Consider the following 7,077-nt stretch of genomic DNA (forward strand, 5'->3'; position numbering starts at 1 on the left):
GAATCAACGTTGATTCCATGTCATTTCAACCCAGACAATCTATGTGATGACGTTTAATTAACGTGGAAAACGAATTGGATTTTCAATAAATCGTCAATGTAAGGGCATTTCGTATTTTTTCACCCAACTTTTAACCTAAATCCAATGTCATGATGAAATTGTTTGTTGATTTGACATTGAATTCACGTTAGTTGACAACTCAACCAAATGTAAATCAAAACTAGACGTTGAACTGGTGTCTGTGCTCAGAGGGATGACACTATAGTAATTGAATAGGTGATTCCTTGCCCATTTGGCAGCCCCCCCCCCCCCCCCCCCCCCCCCCCCCCCACCACATATACAGTACAACGCAAAGTTACTCTGGAAAGAAATCCGACCAAAATAGAAATTAGACGGGATGGGCAATGGCCCATGACCACTGGAATCGTACTAAGTACACTGAGTGTACAAAACATAAGGACACGTGCTCTTTCCATGACCGTCTGACCAGGTGAATCCAGGTGAACGCTATGATCCCTTATTGATGTCACTTGTTAAATCCACTTCAATCAGTGTAGATGAAGGGGAGGAGACAGGTTAAATAATGTTTTTTAAGCGTTGAGACAACTGAGACATGGATTGTGTATGTGTGTCATTTAGAGGGTGAATGGGCAAGACAAAATATGTAAGTGCCTTTAAAAGGAGTATGGTAGTAGGTACCAGGCGCGCTGATTTGAGTGTGCAAAGAATTGCAACGCTGCTGGGTTTTTCACGCTGAACAGTTTCCCGTGTGTATCAAGAATGGTCAACCACCCAAAGGACATCCAGCCAACTTGACACAACTGTGGGAAACATTGTAGTTGACATGGGCCAGCATCCCTGTGGAACTCTTTCTACACCTTGTAGAGTCCATGCCCCGACGAATTTAGGATGTTCTGAGGTCAAAAGGGGGTGCCACTCAATATTAGGAAGGTGTTCCTAATGTTTTGTACACGCAGAGAAGTCATCCGTATCCGATTCAAAAGCAGCAATGCAACGCGTATGGTGACTGGCGGTTTGACCTGCAGTAGTTAGTTAAGCCGTATGAAAACTTTCACATTGCTTATGCAAAGGAACAAAATGAATGGGGATGATGCAGATGATGGTTTTACATTGAAATAAATACAATCGATCATAGCATACGGTATAGCCAAATACACTGACGATAGAAATGGATGACGTGGGCAGAAGGGTAATCCAAGTCTATCTGCCTATAGCCTCCCTGTCTCTGCCTGTACATCATCTGGTAAAACTGTTCAAACGACGCAGGCGGGAAATCGGTAGTTTCAGGTATTACCCCTGAAGTAAAGGACTCAGCCTCCGATAAACGCTCCGTGAAAGAGCAAACGTTTTCAGGCTATCATTCATTGAAATGACATTGGTTCGCTCTGTAAACGCGCTTGCCCATGGTTTGGTGAATCACGGAACGCTCCCCAGTGCCACTCGATGTATTTTCAGCACCATTACTGTTGGACAGCTACCGGGTTTCCCCCAAGTACGTGCAACGTTTCGGGATACTGCTCCCCCTTTCCTATGTGCTTGTTTTCTTCCTCTTCCTCTTCAACCCCCCCCCCCCCCCCCCCCCCCCCCCCCCCTCTTCCTCCTGCTTCTCCATTCCTGTCTTTATGCCTCCTCTTTTAAAAAAAATAAAAAATAAGGACAAATTAGTGTCCATTTAGCGCTCATTAGAGAAGGGTTCTCCCTTGCAAGCGTATGGTTTTTGCGGGAGGAATGAGATGTGAAAAGAGACAACAGCGCCAACAGACAAAGGAGTTTTCACTTATTTACTATTGCGGTGATTCCCTTTCTTTAGAGAAAGGTGCATGGTTTAATTTGAATGTTGTCAAAAACTATAAAAACATGCCGATGTATCCAAGTCAAGAACAAGAATGCTGGTATTTTTCTGTTACTACACTGTGAGCTAAATATGATGGGAAGCACGACAAGACACGACAGTAGACACGCACCGGAACATGCAAAAATGACACACAGAGAAACTACATTGAATTTTAAAAAAATAACATTGCACGTGCAAAGTATCACTTACCGTAGCAGGGACCACTTGCTGAAACGAGGGAAAGAGAAATCAAATGCATTTAGAATTTATACACGAACATGTTTTACAGAAACAGAGGCAAATTAAATTGGATATGAACAAATATTCAGTCCATGGTTAATATAGCCTAAATCATGGCACGTCCAAGTTTTCTCAGGGTCGCCTTCCTTTTTATACAAGTGATACCCTCCGTCTATTTCTGGCGCACGATCAAACCCTGCTGCTATTTTTAGGTGGCAGTAAGGGGGAAAAACACTCACAAAGGCATCGCTCAGGGACGTTACGTGTAGTGCATGTAATGTACATTATTTTGCCTCTCCAACTCTGCACAAGAGCCCCCCTCCCCGTATCTCAAAGCACAGTACTTTACTCCACTAATATCCCTCTCACTCCTTCTTTTCATATATTCTTATCATCGACATTTGACTGCGCCGTGCTCTCGCGCAGCTCTTCGAAGCCTTCTCGCTCGTGTGTGTCTCCATGCAACTTTCGCTGAAGAATTCACTACGCAGCTGTTGGTTGGTTTGCAATTCACAAAATAGCCTACATACGAAATGGAATAGGTCCCTTCACATAATAGGGATAACCCCACGTTATCCCAGGGGTTTTCGATTTAAAAAAAAGAATTAAAACAATAAACGAATAATTAAAAGCTTGCTGACCAAAGAGAATAAAAGCCGTATTTTTTGTGAGGGGCTGCGTCAGTTACTAGGCATTGACGTCACGTTTAGATTCTCCCCACTTTACAGATATGGCCTACAGCGCCTGATTAAAGACGCTGCTTTTGGTTTGGAGAATAAAATGGTAGGGGAAACAGCCTATGCGTCTCATATAGCTCCTTAGTATGAATGAACAATTCTGGAATCTCCTTCTCTCCACCTCCCCCTCCACTGTTTCTCATGCGCTTTTCTCGTCTACTGGATTGGTATGAACTGTAGTCTTGAGGCTTGGTTCCCATCCGTGTATTTTCTAGGCAAACATTCTAGCCGAGCTAGTGAGAATAACAATGCGATCTCTACGTGAACTGGCTCCTCTGTTCGCCGCTGCCCGTACCCACGCGCCAGACTCGCTCACCCACTGCATTGTCAGCGCAAGCACAAGCACACCAATACGATGGATACAACCTATACACACACCCTAGACATAAATAGTCACTCTCGCTCTAAATAGTCTCTCTCGTATCCTTACACCCCCCCCCACCACCTCTCTCTACAATCTACATCCCCTATAATTCCTTCCCTTACTCTCCTCTCCCGGGTTCATCCTGACGTCCTGCCAGCATCCCGCGTGGAAAGTCACGAGACCAGTGTGTGTGTGTGTGTGTGTGTGTGTGTGTGTGTGTGTGTGTGCGTCTGCCCAGAGATTGGCGGTTATCCTCGAAAAGTCATCTCAGATGAAAAAAAAGGTTGCGCCTGTCGCAGCGGTAGATGCTATTTATATCGCTTATTGGCTTGTATTATTATAATATTATTATAATACAAGCCAATACTGTATGTCCGCTTGCTGCTGCAGGTTTCACCCCGATGTGGAGTGCAAGTTAGGGCAGCCCCTGACACTAAGGGCGAGGGGTGAGGTGAGATGGGGCTTTTGGATAGCTGTAGAAATGCAATTCCTAACTAGAAACCTTATGATCATAAACGACTCTTACAGTTCTCATTTGTTCTCTAAACTGTTGAACAGTACTCTATTGCCATCTATAATGTTGTTTGAAGTTTCCCCCTTGCCCACTTGCCTCATCTCTTCCATCCCTCCATCTGTCTGTCTTTCAGCCGTCTTTGCTGCAGCTGCAATCTTTCAATCAGTGAACCAGCAACAAATATCAATGAGCGGGTCTATCAGTGAAGCGCACTGAGTTCGCCGCACGATGTCGCCACACTCAGCCCGAGACCTCTCCTTCCAATTCTCCCCCCCCTCCCTCCCCCGGAGAATGGACTTCTGCTAGTTTCAATGGACCTTTCTCTCGGTTTAATGAAAATGTCAGCTGGAGAATTTGTTTTTGAAGAACCAGTGTTTCCCTGACTCTGAGCAGTGCCCGACCCGGCCACCCGCCAAATGCCAGACAATGCACGGTGGGGGCACCTCCCTCCAAACACACAGCGTGACGTGTGCTGCTTGTTGGTTATCCAAACCAACCAGCTGACGACGGACCACAGCACACACACACACACACACACACACAGGCATTTTTCTTACCTGAGACAGCTGTAAGAATACAGTCTCCCACCCCTACTCCTCACACAATTGACACCAAAGTTATGGTACAAAGCCCTGAAGGAAGGCTAGCTCCTCCCTTAAGGAACTGTACTATTTGATTTATGTATACTGCATAGAAATCTATTTTTACAGGATCTTATCAATGCGCCAGCCCAGGTGTATAGCCAAACGTTTGCCTAAAATAGCGGAAGCTCAGATTTTTTGTGTGTTGACAAGTAGCCTAGCTATTCTTCTTCAAATCTTGGAAACGCCCTATGAAAATTGTTATCCCAGACATTTCATATGGCCTTTTTTTATCTGCCATCTTCCTGAAGTTATCTACACTCAATGTACATTTCAGTTGGAGCCACGTGACGCCTAGTTAACAAGTTGTTCAACTTTCCAATTTGTGTTCCTATACGAGTTTTATAAGCTATTTCAATTCACCTCCCTTAGCACGGTGACGCTGTCCATGGTGCTGAAAAGCTAAGGGGGCAGCACTTCGTGCACCGTGGCGCTGTCCATGGTCCTGAAAAGGTAAAACGGCGCAAACAAAGCACTTTATCAAAACCGATGTGAGAATGGCGGCACAGCACTTACCTCTTACCTGGTTCTGAAAAGTTAACCGGGGCGCACAAAGGCTTTGCGTTGAACGGAGCTCCTGCACCATATAGTTTACTGCGTATGTCTTTCTCATTATCTCATGCTTGTCCATATAAGCGAGTAGATCGATAGCCTATATTGACCAATTGCAAGTTAGTTGTTTCTTTGTCATCATAACAAGACATATAGGTCCTTTTCATTTGCCTTTAGGACACGCATACAGTCTAGCGAAATAATTGCTCGAATACTTTTCTTTCACACGCTACAAGGCAAAGGGGGTCACCAAAATAATCTGTGACCGACCTACGCAACTACTAAAGTGAGCTAAACGGTCAAATAACTCCGTCTATGTAATTCGGATGACTTGCAGCAGCGGGATATACAACAAGTGCTCACTGACGCAAGTGCCCTCTGAATGTATTATCAAAGTGTAGTAGCGTAGACTACAAAAAGTTTATACCTCTTACCTCCTGAATCAACTTTAAAGCTTTGTCTATTACGCGCCGTGTGCGGAGCTGCCACGGACAGCTATAGGCTATGTGCCATGCTCTCTGTTACTAGGCATCCCAGCAGAGTAGCGGGCTAAACGGAGGAACCCCGGCACGTGAATACGCCTACGCGTTAGCTCAGCCCGCACTGTCTACGACTCAGAGTGTTTATTGCGGATCTCTTCCAAAGTGCAGAACTCACAGTAACTCTGAACAACATATCCACTGTCCATATAGCTGCAGTGTTAGTTATCATAGTCTAAACGAGAACAATAACGTTTTTGCACATGCATGTGTTCAGATAAGGCTATGTAGCCTAGGCTAAAACATCTGCCCATGTAGGATATCAGTGCAAAGGCTACATAAAATAGCATGCTTCAAGATTATGCTGAACTAAAGTCTCATCATAACTGAGTGTTAGTAGGCTGCCCTGGTTGCCAGGGTTAAAAGAGACAACTTTCCGCACCTCTGGGGTAGTCACGATTCCCTCCGGTACATAAGAAAGCACTTACCTGTGTGAGAAGTCTTGTCTGGTTGCGCTCGAGTAGTCTACAAAGGGCTTCGTCTGAATGTGATGCTTTTTGAGAAAAAGGGAAAGAGTTCTAGGTCGGAGTCAAAGCAGGACGGCGAAAGGGGGTCACGCCGTGCGCGTCGTTTCAGTTCTCTACCTGGGGCGAACATATTTGGTGTTGTTCTTATTCAGGAACAGAACGCGGGCGAGAACACCGCGTTATGCTCGAAAACCAACTGATGAAAGAAGCCCGCCAAAATCGGGTAATTTAAATCATCATCATACGCTATGCGATGCGCACCGCGATAAATGTGAATGACGAGGGAGCAGGGAAGTATGAATGATCCGTGCAACATGTGATATAGTGATGCGGATCACTTATCTCTCCCGCTCCATTCACAGTGTTAGACGACCAGGTCCAACCAGCTCTCACAGCAACTGAGTCAAATAACGAAGTTTAGTGTGATGGGAATGATAGCCTATCAATAGGTGATCTGTCTTATAATGGCTGTACCATGGGCAAACTAACGGATTTACCGCGGAGACAAACTAAATGAGTTCACGCGCAGCCACAGCCACACCGTAGCCTCAGCCCGCCAGTCCGCTTCACCAGTGCGCTATTGACCTGCATTGACGTCATTGCGTCATTAGGTAGGCATATCCCTGAAAAAGACTGACTTTCAACAAAAAAGTATCAAATGAATTCAGCTGGCAAGGGGAGAGGGGCGAAATGGGGGGCAAGGGGTGAAGGGGAGAGAAAGGATGGTCTACGTTTCCCCATTTAACCCTTCGTGCTGCAAGGCAACTCAGACCCAGGAGACAGGTAGCCAGGCAGGTAGGTAGGCAGGTAGGCAGGCAGGTAGGTAGGCAGGTAGGCAGGCAGGCCTGCGGGCATGCGGTATAGCCAGCCGGACTACAGCCTACACACAAGAACAAGTAGCTTCAAAGACTGACGTACTACAGGTTGCTGCTGCCTTTGTGAGAGCTGAGCTGGGCCGTCACATCTGTATATAAAGTAGGGGAGCCGTTGTTGATGGGGTGTATAATCTAAAAACAAACTACAAAATCCATTCACATATAGCTTTTCATTGAGCTTATATGCCATATATATACATTATAGATATTACTTGGCTGCAATTCATTCACTAATTTGGCGTCATTGTGTGATTCTCTCTCAGATCGTGTGGGGGAGGCAGGGTTCTTAATCT

The sequence above is a fragment of the Salmo salar genome, chromosome 10 (genome assembly GCF_965601325.2).
Source record: "Salmo salar chromosome 10, fSalSal1, whole genome shotgun sequence".
NCBI lineage: Eukaryota > Metazoa > Chordata > Actinopteri > Salmoniformes > Salmonidae > Salmo > Salmo salar.